Below are 12,489 nucleotides of genomic sequence, written 5' to 3' on the forward strand. Positions count from 1 at the left end.
TATAGCAACCAATCAAAGCCAGAGGGCAGTGTGGCGTTCTGGGTTATGTGCCGTCTCCGTCATTCAATGAATTAATTACATTTGTTATTTAATAACTAATACCTATCATCGCCTTAGATTCTGTAGGCCCTCCACGTCCCGCACCATAAACAGTGACGAAAATAACAAATGTAACCTTATTTACATTTAGACAACACAGAAGTTCCAGAGAGGTCTTAGCCCCTGTGACTGATTTGGATCCTAGTCAGTGACGGGTTCGCGCCTCTCTCAGCAGCTTTTGGCAGATAAGTGCGAAGCTTCTCCCCAAGGTGTCCTGGCCAAAACGCATTGTCGTCTGATGTAAGAAAACTGTGAGGGAACCGCCGCTTCAGGTTTCTAAGAATAATAAAGAATACAGGGGGATAATAGTATTATATATTTCACATATTGAGCTGTTTTGAGAACGGTTTTGTATACAGAAACCGCCATGGAATGTGGAACGAGGTCATGTGGGAGATGGACGGGGCCTCTTTCTTCCACACATACATAGCTCAGGGTTATAGGGAAGGATTGTGTTTAGTAGAACACAACTAGAAGCTGCCGATGATGTATCCAATAGGCTCACTTGACGCTATTTATAGTCGATAAATTATTTTCAAATTTGTATTCAGTTTCTTATTGTAATCCAATCAAAACTGAACAATCTGAAAAAAAATATATATTTTTTTAATATGTTATAGAGGAGGGTGAACTGCACCATCACCCCCACGCGTGGTGACTATATGAAAGGTTAACACGTACTGTCACGATATCAGGGGAAAGTCCCTATGTCAGACTTGCCTACCCTCCCGATTCAGCCAGAAGCCTACTGAAAATCGTGTGCCACTCCCGGTCCCCCGGAAAGGCAGGCAAGAATCTCGGCGGCGGCAACCCGCCATGATGACGTGATTTGCGCTGAATCGCGTCATCGTGGCCCCGCTCCCTGCTTCACAATGCCGTTAATTTCGGCATTGTGAAGAGAGGACGGGGCCACATGGATGCGATTGCGGTCATGCCCCCATGCTCCGCCCCCAATGGAGTATCATCCCCGCGTCAGGCCCCCTTTCAGATGTGGTACCCCTCCCCGCCGTGGAAGCCTGAAAGTAGGTAAGTACACCCTCCGTTCTGCGAGTCGGCAGGTTTTGTCCTAACTTGCGGGCAGTTGGGAGGTATAACAGCACCATGGTACCACTGTTACCAACAGCAACTGAAGGGACCCCGGGGCTGTTTGGTTCCCTTTTTGGATGTGCTTGGGGATGGCGCGCTACCTTTGTCTTGATAACAGTGTCGCCATATATGGAGGGCAGGTGTATTCTGGCTAGTGGCCGTGCTGAATGACATGTACGGATCAGTCTTTGTACCAGGACTCCGAAACCCTTTGTCCTCCTCAACTCACCCAATCATTTCCTGAAACTGCTCATACGTCGTTCAACATCTCAAAGTTTCTTTTCTGACTCTTTTCTTGCCCCTCACTTTAGTCCTGACCCATTTGACGTAGGTTTCCGGAGGATACGGGCCATCGCTAGGAAATACAAAACAGAATGGAGGAAGTATTGAATAAGAAGGATACAAGCAACATAAAACCCTGAAACAAAACTTCCATTCAAGAAATGACAAACAAAAAATCTCCCCCATTCTTATTTGGGTTGAGTCGATTTGATAAAGATGATTGTGTCCTCTAAGTTATTACAGCCACTCCAGGTCTCGCCAATTTTTCTTACCTGTGGGGCTATGGGTTTGCTCAACTGGGAATTCCCATGTTTTATTTGGCAGAACTAACAGCAACGTATAGCCGGTTTAAGCTTAAGCAAACTATGTCTGAGAGCGGTATACATTTCTTAAAAGTAAAGCTACAACTAATATCCCTCTCACACCGAGGCAAGGACCTGAGAAAAAAAACAGGTCGTGTGTCAGAGTGAATGGTTCACATAGGCAAATGCAGGGGGGGTTTCCGTCTGCCTGGAAACCCCCCTCCCCATCCCACACCATGACCACAATAGAAATAGTAATATAATAGAAGTTTACAAGTGCTATATGTTAATCTCAGTATCACAAATGAAATAATTAGCACTACCTGTGGATCTTTTAACATGTATCCGCTAGTAAGAAATAACCTGTGCATCAACTAGGAGATCTGGAAAACATGCACTGTTAGGGATGTGCTTCAATAGAGCCCAATATGTACATATATGTCCAGGGCAGTGCTAGGTTATTCTGCTGCACCCAGACTCCTGGACTTGCTCTAATACTCTGGAATGGTGCCTACATCTAAAATAAAATCATTCAGCTCAGGCAGGATGGTCCTATAGCCGCATCTAATGGCTTACTGTGATCACTGGACCTGTATATGCTGGAATTATTACACACAATACACTTTGTATGATGCATATTAAAGATGGTTAAGTACTAATTATGCCCTCTTCATGGACTGGCCACACTCTCTCTAATATCAAGTATTTGGAAACCCCCCTCTTAAAATCCTGCGTTTGCCACTGGTTCAACCCGAGTTATGTGACCCAGGTCCGTGACCGTGGTCATGACCAGGGTTTTTCCTTTGTCTAAGCCGGGTACGCTGTGGTAAGAAAGGGTGTTCCAGGGTTACCCTATTAAGCTAATTGGCGTATCAGAAACGCTCAGTGATGATGTCGTCGACAAGCTGCAGAAGAACAGCGATTGGTGACTTGGCAGGACTCAGAAGTGAAAGAGCTTCTGTCTATTCCAGGGCAAGAAGAGATAAAAAGTTAGTTATACCCCTTTCAGACATGAGCCCAGGCTCCAACATGGCTCCAACCCGCGTTTTTGAACACGGCTTCAACCTGCGCCCCACCTAAGGTTCCCCTTCCACACTAATGACTTGGATCAAGTATTGGTACATCCCTTATGGGACAACAGGGCTATCTCCACTCACTGTAGACTTTTTAGGTGGGATTTGTATTTCTGGAAAGTCAGGGTGGGACTCTCGCGCTGGCAGGACATGTTCCCCAAATGTCATACTGTAGTTGAAACTTTAATTGGAACATTGCCATACTCCTGTGCTATGCTTAAGGCACGGACATATACAGAAATGTTTCTGAATATATTTCACAGAGGGTATTTGTCTAATAGCAGAGGGTGGAGGTGCTCTGTGGCCCACAGATGCATGGGGGTCATCTGGTAATGTCAAATCTTAGCGCGAGGTATATTTGCGGGGGCATTTCACCCTTGGGTTGCCCATGGGGCCCTTACAAAATCTTACTATGGCACTCACAAATGTCTATTTACAAGATACCATAGTGGGAAGAGGTATAGAGTGTTGGCGCCATTTACACATTATGTGTATGAGTCCCCTTTGCCATATGGCATAGTGGCAGCATCCTGAGTATCACATGACCTGACACAATACGGCAACTCACCTGCTCCCGGGAGATCTCTCAGTGTGCACCTTCCCTGTCCCCTGGGGATCATTCGCTGATACGCTGTTCTTCCTCATGGACCTATCCTTGGGCGTCATTGCTGTTCCTGGCTGTCGAAGTGGCACTGTCCCGCTCTCCTGGGCATCACTCCCTGACGCTCTGATCTTTCTCTTGAATTTATCCTTGACATGGTTACTGTTCCAGACTGGCAAAGCGGCAACTGCTGACCTGGTCCGCAGGTGATCAGTTTGTCCCCGGGATATAATAATGCTGTTTATAGAGGCACAGACAATATGGAGAAATTTACAGTCTGTGTTAACCTACATCTTACCATGCAGACACAATCTTAACACCAGTGAGGGGGTTCAGTGTCATGGCTATAGGGGTATTTAACATGCAGCCCTTCAGCTGTTGTTGAACTGCACATACCAGCATGCCCTTCCACAGTTATGCAACTTTCACTTTGTAAACTACTATATTGTATGATTTAAACTACTGGCACAGTTAGACACTCCTGAGGGCCCTCCCCACCATGTATATAACCCAACACAGGCATCATTCCGATCACATTCTGGCTGTCACACCTTGGGGCAGATGTATGAAGCTCTGGAAAGTGATAAAGTGCAGAGTAATAAACAACCAACCAATCAGCTCCCAACTGTCATGTTACAAGCTGTTTTTGAAAAATGACAGTTGGTAGCAGATTGGCTGGTGGTTTATCACTCTCCACTTTATCACTTCCCAGAGCTTCATACATCTGCCCCCTTGTCTCCTATCTGAGCCCCTTAAGCTTGGCTCCTCTCGTCCCTACAAATTGTCCCTCGAGTGCTCCCCAACTTGCTGCTTGTCCTTCATATCAGTTCCACGCTCACCTCCACTGAGGTCTGATTAGTATGGTTCCATGCTCACCTCCAGTGAGGTCTGATTAGCATGGTTCCCCGCTCACCTTCAGAGAGGTCTGATTAGTATGGTTCCACGCTCACCTCCAGTGAGGTCTGATTTAGTATGGTTCGACGCTCACCTCCAGTGAGGTCTGATTAGTATGGTTCCATGCTCACTTCCAGTGAGGACTGATTAGTATGGTTCCATACTCACCTCCAGAGAGGTCTGATTAGTATGGTTCCACACTCACCTCCAGTGAAGTCTGATTAGCATGGTTCCCCGCTCACCTCCAGAGAGGTCTGATTAGTATGGATCCACGCTCACTTCCAGTGAGGTCTGATTTAGTATGGTTCCCCGCTCACCTCCAGTTAGGTCTGAATAGTATGGTTCCACGGTCAACTCCAGTGAGGTCTGATTAGTATGGTTCCCCGCTCACCTCCAGTGAGGTCTGAATAGTATGGTTCCATGCTCAACTCCAGTGAGGTCTGATTAGTATGATTCCACGCTCACCTCCAGTGAGGTCTGATTAGTATGGTTCCACGCTCACCTCTAGTGAGGTCTGATTAGTATGATTCCCCGCTCACCTCTAGTGAGGTCTGATTAGTATGGTTCCCCGCTCACCTCTAGTGAGGTCTGATTAGTATGGTTCCTCGCTCACCTCTAGTGAGGTCTGATTAGTATGGTTCCACGCTTACCTCTAGTGAGGTCTGATTAGTATGGTTCCACGCTCACCTCTAGTGAGGTCTGATTAGTATGGTTCCACGCTCACCTCTAGTGAGGTCTGATTAGTATGGTTCCACGCTCACCTCTAGTGAGGTCTGATTAGTATGGTTCCACGCTCACCTCTAGTGAGGTCTGATTAGTATGGTTCCACGCTCACCTCTAGTGAGGTCTGATTAGTATGGTTCCACGCTCAGCTCTAGTGAGGTCTGATTTGTATGATTCCACGCTCACCTCTAGTGAGGTCTGATTAGTATGATTCCACGCTCACCTCTAGTGAGGTCTGATTAGTATGATTCCACGCTCACCTCTAGTGAGGTCTGATTAGTATGATTCCACGCTCACCTCTAGTGAGGTCTGATAAGTATGATTCCACGCTAACCTCCAGTGAGGTCTGATTGGTATGATTCCACGCTCACCTCCAGTGAGGTCTGATTAGTATGGTTCCCCGCTCACCTCCAGTGAGGTCTGATTGGTATGGTTCCCCGCTCACCTCTAGTGAGGTCTGATTAGTATGGTTCCACGCTCACCTCTAGTGAGGTCTAATTAGTATGGTTCCACGCTCACCTCTAGTGAGGTCTGATTAGTATGATTCCACGCACACCTCCAGTGAGGTCTGAATAGTATGGTTCCACGCTCATCTCCAGTGAGGTCTGAATAGTATGGTTCCACGCTCACCTCCAGTGAGGTCTGATTAGTATGATTCACGCTCACCTCTAGTGAGGTCTGATTAGTATGATTCCCCGCTCACCTCCAGTGAGGTCTGATTAGTATGATTCCACGCTCACCTCTAGTGAGGTCTGATAAGTAGATACAGAAGAGTTTCTACTTGATGACGATGTATACTAGTGCACTTTCAAATTAATTTTCAATATGAAAAGTCTGGCTTTAAATCATAGTTAAATGGACTTGTAAAGTTATTTTTTGTCTCAATTTAATTATTTCAGTACATTGAGTGCTAGGTATTTTTGCATGGATACTATAATATTTTAGTATTTGATTGACTAAAATGGAAAAAGTGATTTCCTCCCATATTTACGTAGTACATTATATATGTTATGTTACATAATATAGTGTCCCTACTATATACATTTCATCCTCCCCTCAGCTCCAATCAGATCATCCCCTATTTAGCCACCTCTCACCCTTCCCTGTCTAAAGCGGAATCGGACCCTGGCTCCAGGAATATCCCCAATTCAAGATGAACGTCTCTAGAGAACAGATAATAAAAGTGATTCCTCACCTCGTTCCAGCAGCTTCTCAGTGAGAGGAACCTCATAGGCCTGGCACAGCCTCAGGATCTTGTAATACTGCTGCAGCCCCTGTCTCTGGAACTGTTCCACTAGCTCTGCTGTCTCCCCTCCCAGCGTAGAAGGCAGGGAATGGGCATCCACGGCAGCATTGCTAGTGCGCACCAAACGGTCTAACCAGTCCAAAAGCCGAGTGTTACTCTGGAGGGGGGTATGGAAGACAGTGTGAATACCGAATGCTTATACCGTGCTGTCACCAGGTTCCCTAAACCTGTCACTAAGGGCCTGATCCTGGATTGCGCACAGGTTCGTATGCGGCCGTATCTAGTGATTTTCACAGACTGCGCATGCATTACGGGCTGCACATGCATCTACGTGAATATATGGTCTATTCAGAGTGGTACACCATTTTGTGTATGGATACTAAATGGACGGCAACAATATGGATGTGCGTTTTGTGGGTGTACCATTTGCTTGCTGTGTTACGTTCTATTATGAGTTGTGTGAATGCACAGTAGATGCCAATTTCAGATGCATCTCCTGCACCCAGTAGAGGGTAGGGGTAAGTGATGGCTACTCCTGTATGAAGTATAACTCTCTGGCAAAGGATGCTGAGACTTGTAGTTCAGTAACAACAGGAGTGATGGCCATGTCTACGTCTTTCCATCTTTGGTGCCCTCACCTTTACTCTGCGCTTACTCTCTCTGTAGTTCTTCCCAATGTCCTCCATGTCCTCATAGCTGAGGGGTCTTCTTTCCTCCAAACTGAATGGGGGCACCTGCAGAAACTGTGACCCGCTCCCCCCACTTTGCACACTGTGGACTGGCCAAGATTCCGTTCTTACACTTCCCAATCCACCCAGCATCCCAGAGAGGGTCACCGCAGGCTGAGAATCACCTCCCTCAGTGTTGTGGTCGCTGGGAGGCTGGAAATATCTCACTGCGGCTGCAAGGACAGAGGAAACTTATGTTTAACATCATAATGGCCAACGGAGACACAAGACATGCAGCGTCTCAGCTTACGTTACACCCAAACAAAAACAGTAATTAAGCTTTTCTGTAGTGAAGGAGCAATCTGTTCTCTGTACCCACAAAGGATGATGTTACCACCAGGCATAATGATCCACGCCATGGACAGTGTAAGTATGGTCACCCCATGTCTTCTACCATTTTATCACTATCCACTCATTTCATTGGAGACTTCTTATGTAACACCACCCAAAAACTAACAGCCATGATGAATCCACCTGCTGGGTGTATGACGTAACTACCACACTCATCATACTCTCAGCTTTGTTTCTCATTTGTTAGATAGAAAACCAATATTTGGTCATAAGACCATGGGCAACTATTCTGCACAGGAAGGATCCCTGAGGTGAGGATGTGTAGGAGATGACCGTGTTAGACTACCTGGGCTGACGGTTACACCATTCTTACGGTCTTCCATTTTCTTCTTCCTCCAGGAATAACGTCCCACTGACAGCTCCTTGTAGTTGATTTGATTTGGCTGCTTATTGCTGAGTGAGATCACCAGGTCCATCAAACTGCAAGTCACTGATGGGAATATCAGCCTAGGAAAGAGCAGGGCTTGCGTTACAGCCCAGCGGTCAGTTCAATAAACCTCTCAACTGTCCAAGGTTGAATGCAGGAACTGAGGAGCCTATTACGTGAGGGACAGCACCACTGGATACACTTTTTCTATAAGATAGCTATATTAGAAATATTTTTTAAGTAAAGTATGTATTTATCTACAAGTAATAAATAAGAGAAAATAAGAACTTAGGAAAGAGTTATCCTTTGACCAAACAACCCAACCACCATTCTTAAATCTTCACCTCTTTTCTCACAGTCTTCAGGTCCTGGCTGGAGATTTGCTTCCTCTTGCGCATGTCTATCTGGTTATAGAGGTCCACCAGGCGGAGCCAGCGCTGATTCAGGTAACCTTCTAGGATAGCCAGGGCTTCCAGGGTAGTCTGATGGATGGTGGGTGCGATCACACTGGACTGCAAGCTCCTCGTCATGTTGCGACCACCTCCCTCAGTTTTATATGCCTGGAAGCACAATACTATAGCTATCTGGTAACAGGGATCATCTAGTTGAGGTATATGAGATATCACAAGTATCTGGGAATAGTGAGAAGATGTTTCAAACAGAGCAGATGTATTTTTGACCCTTGTGGTAGGGTCTCGTGGCCGCAAGCCCCAGAGAGCTTTCGGCTCAAACAGAGCCGAAAGCTCTCCCACTGACATCACTTGTGATGTCAGTGGGGCCGCCGCCAGACGGTAGGCGTTCTCATGGGAACGCCTCTGTCTGGGCAGCCACCCCTCCGGCCCGCCCACCAAAGGGGGCGTGCTGTCACTCAACATCGACAGCACACCCCCTTTGGTGTGAGACCCAGAGCGACGGATTGCCCGTCGCTATCCGGGTCTCGCGCATGCGCAAAACGGAGCCGGCTCCGTCGTGCACATGCGCTCTGGGCCACCATCGACCCAGTTGCGAGCACTCAGCGATTGCGACAGAGTCTGAATCAGGCCCTTAGTCCAGCCAATGCAAGTTCCCTGAAAACCCATCATTATTTAAGCAGAGAATTAATCAGTAAACTGAAATTCTGCCTCTACTAAGGGTGTGTGTGAGTATGAGGGGGGTGCCAAAAATTATTTCTGGAGGGATTGCTGATCCTTGTATTGTCATACTGGAGGATCCTGGGGTGCCACCAGGTGAGTTAGCGTTCAATATATGACCCAAAGTGGTGCTAATATTATGTAGTGTAGGAGCTGATTGGTTGGTACTTTATCTTCATCCACTTTATCTCTCTCCAAGGCTTAGTACTTGGGGGCTGATTCAGACCCTCTCGCTAGATGCGTTCGCTTGCCCGATGCGTATTCAAATTCAGCTATGTGACAGCAAGGCAGGCGATCGCACAGTGACGTGTACCATGATGCTGCCTGTTAATTATGCACGCCTCTGAAACGGCGTTAAGACACTCAGGTACGCCTGCATTCGCACCTCCACTCCACCGTTTCTAGCGGCCCGCCCCTGTCACCACCCACAAACGGCTTCTCCTGTCACTCATTTTACTGGGCAGTCTATGTGCGGCGAGCGTACGCTGCCCGATCTCTCATTGCGCACTGCGATGCATACGCACAATGCGAACCATCGGCAGCTACGAGCAAACGCATCCTAGCGAGAGGGTCTGAATCAGCTCCTTAGACCCCAATTTAACTGCAATGATGCCAGGAGAAGATGAAGCAGTATAGGTGGAACTCCAATGCACAGAAATGGATATAGTGCTAAAGCGTGTGTGGTTGAATTGTAGTGTATTGCCGCTGTTGTTCAGAAAACTATTCAGAAGTTGCTTACTGCCCTTTACCATATTGAAAGTATGCCCCACATTTTTAATGACTGATTTGGGTCAATAAATAAATTAACATATGTTTTACCATCCTCTACTTGTTTACACCTCCTATTAATAAATAAGAATATTGTCCTTCTGTAACAATAACATGGTCTTAGCTCTCAGTATGTAAAACACAATTAGCAAAACCAACATGGCAGCTCCCACTGAATGGTGGAAAAGATTCATATAAGTCAGTATAAAATACCCGTGTAACACTATAAAGGTATCAATGGGCAGTTGCTGAGAGTTTAATTATAAGTGTTTCACATTTCTGGTTAAGTCCCACCTTAAGCTGCACCGGTGCTGAAGGATAAGTTTGCCCTTTGGCTGTCGATAGGACTAAAGTTGCTGAAAATTGTGATGTCTAAGTGCTGAACCCACCGTTTCTTCAGTGGTTTCTAGGGACATTCGGCTTTTGAGACTTCGCTCATCCATCCTATCTTGTACCCGGGTTTCTAGGTCTGTCAGGACCGGTTTTCCACGCAGTCATTTGTCTATGTCCCCCATACTTTCCAACTGGGTCCTGAACTTCTGTCTTTCCAGTAACCAATCAGAAATGCTCTGACCGGTGTTACTAGTCTATACGATCTCAGCCATCCTTTCAGATCCCGACTTAATGATGCTGCCAGAAGCCACAAGCGACGGTTCCGTAACCTCTACTGACCCAGATTGCAGTTTTTCCATGGGGGGAGCAATGATGCGTCGTGTCCTTGACTTTGGAGGTCCAAAAGTCCTGCAGGCCACCTTGAAGAAACGAGTCTGGGATAGATCTCTCTGCTTGTACCCTGTCAAGTGATTATCCATTGGTGGATGAAAGTCCTGGAACGAGACTTCTGTAGCCATTGTCACATTCAGCATAGTTTCATCTCGGATAATGTCATTGGAGCAGCTCGCATGCGTTACATGCGCTGCAGCATAAAGGCAGCGATGGCACAAGTTCTCCTACTCATTCTGCTATTTCCATGGGTGACAGATCTCCGGAGCTTACAATAGGGCTGGTCCTGGAATGGAGAAATATGTAAGCGGCTGAACATGTCCAGGATCATTGTTTTAGCGGTTCTACTTCACAAAAAAACGTTAGACTCTAATTCAATCGCAAACGCAAATTAGGTTCACTAAAAAAAAAAATCACAAATTGCAACCACATACAAAGCGACGCCGATGACTATTTTAGGTGCAGGTCGGGGACAGGAGCCTATGCGCCTGATTTACGCCAGACACACGTCACAGACACTTACGTCTCACTTGCACCCATGTTCTAAACCAATTTTTAAAATGTAACAACCATATTCGCTATTACGCACCAATTAAGCTTAAATCCTGTCCACGACCGTTGCTACAGCATAGCCGCATGTGCACAGTGCGACTTTGATGCATGCGCAGTGGCAAAAAAAATCCTCCTCCTGCATCCAACATTGACATTGCGTGCAACTCTGGATTAAAGCCAAGGAATTGGGTAACTGGCAGGTTATGCTGGAACTTGCAGTGCCACTACCGTCTGAGCCTGGACTAGATGGCAGACATAGACCACTCCTGAAAATGACCAAATAATAATAGATAATGAGAATAGCCTCCGGCTGGACAGGATGGTACCGTGCAGTAAGAAACCAGGGACAGATCCAGAAAATTGTACCCACTGTAAAAATCTGATATCAGGGCTGTCACACCCCATGCATTAGTGATAATATCAGGCTTCTATGCTATAACACAGGGCTAGACAACATGATGCCCTCCAGCTCATGTGGTACTACACATCCCAGCATGCCCTTCCACAGGGTTATAATGCTCTAACAGAAAAGCTGTGGCAGGGCATGCTGGGAGGTGTAGTTCCACAGCAGCTGGAGTGCCACACATTGCCTAGTCCTGCTAAAAAACACTAGTGTATAAAATAAAGTACCCCTGACATGAAGGAGCAGCTTCCCAGCAATACTATGTAGGTGCAGGGGGATGCAAGAGCCTTCCAGTCCCTCTCACAGATACCTGTGCTCTCACATCCCTCCCTCCAGGCTTGTTGCTTTCAAGGTACCATAGTGACGGCCAGACCCTACTCTCTGATTGGCCTGGCTAAAACATGTCCCCAAATGTCTGACAGTGGTCTGGTGTGGTCTCCATTTTCTTGAAGACCGAAGCTGGTTGACGATAAGGATGTGGGTTCAAGGAAAATGTCTCCTGTACTGGAGACAAGTTTTTTAATTAATAAAAATTAAATAATAATAAAACAAACGTCAGAAATGAGAATTCTGTTTTGCTGCCAGTGAGTGTGTGGCTCTCTTCTGCCGGTAATATGCCTCACAAGCTAACATCTGACTTCCTGTGTAAGCAGCAGAGCAAGTTTGTGTCAGAACCATGGTGTGTGCCCCAAATGGACGAGTACGTTATGTTCTATTCACTTTCTGAGGCAAAAGATATGCTATTTGACATTGTGTTAAGGCCCCAATACATCAGCAATTGATTGCAGCAATCTTGCAATTTGCAATCGATTGCGCATAAAAATCTTTCCCTGTTTCAATCGATTGCAGATTGCAGAATTGCCACAATCGATTGAAAAAGGGATAGATTTTTATACACAATCGATTGCAAATTGCAGAATTGCTGCAATCAATTGCTGATGTATGGGGGCCTTAAGTCCTGTTGGGATGATACTGCGTGCTCTCTCTCTCTCCAAAAACAAGAATTCTGAGTTTGCATGGAATGATTTTTTTTGTTATTATTGTACTGTAGGTGTATTATTTTATTTATTTATTAACAGTTTCTTATATAGCGCAGCATATTCCGTTGCGTTTTACAATTGTCAACATTGATAGAACAAAACTGGGTAATAACAGACAGAT

At 46.1% G+C, this 12,489-nt stretch overlaps 1 pseudogene; it reads right to left on the bottom strand.

Annotated features, from left to right (window-relative positions):
* Positions 1-215: 215 nt before the first annotated feature.
* Positions 216-10,516, bottom strand: LOC148523449 (EF-hand calcium-binding domain-containing protein 12-like; annotated as a pseudogene).
* Between the last annotated feature and the right edge of the window lie 1,973 nt (positions 10,517-12,489).

This window comes from Taudactylus pleione, unplaced genomic scaffold (assembly GCF_031769625.1).
Source record: "Taudactylus pleione unplaced genomic scaffold, aTauple2 ptg000133l, whole genome shotgun sequence".
NCBI classification, from domain to species: domain Eukaryota; kingdom Metazoa; phylum Chordata; class Amphibia; order Anura; family Myobatrachidae; genus Taudactylus; species Taudactylus pleione.